Source organism: Trichechus manatus, unplaced genomic scaffold, assembly GCF_000243295.1.
Source record: "Trichechus manatus latirostris isolate Lorelei unplaced genomic scaffold, TriManLat1.0 scaffold00015, whole genome shotgun sequence".
Classification (NCBI taxonomy): Eukaryota; Metazoa; Chordata; class Mammalia; order Sirenia; family Trichechidae; genus Trichechus; species Trichechus manatus.
The window spans coordinates 22627359-22627797 of record NW_004443951.1 but is presented as its reverse complement, the minus strand read 5'-3'; positions in this window follow the sequence as shown (position 1 = coordinate 22627797).

The window sequence follows — 439 nt, the reverse complement described above, 5'->3', positions numbered from 1 at the left end:
CAGCACCTCGCCATCACCATCTCTTCTCCTAGGCCACCTTACTCCAATCACACTGACCTCCTGCTGATCCTTAAGCAGGAGACACAAGGCTCCTGCCTCTGGGCCTTTGCACCTGTTGTTTCTGCTACCTGCAATACTCTCCCCCACCCAGCCACAGGCCTCCCTCCCTCCTTCAGAGCTTGCATCAAATGTCAGCTTAGTGAGAATGTCTCTGACTCTTCAAAATTGAAAATTGCTCCATCCACCAACCCCCAACTCTCCATCCACCTTTCCTATTTATCTTCCCCATGGCATTTATCACCACCTAACATGTTTATTCCTCCACTGGAGCCCTGGTGGCATAGTGGTTAAGAGCTCAGGCTGCTAACCAAAATGTTGGCAGTTCGAATCCACCAGCCGGTCCTTGGAAACCCTATGGGGCAGTTGTACCCCTGTCCTA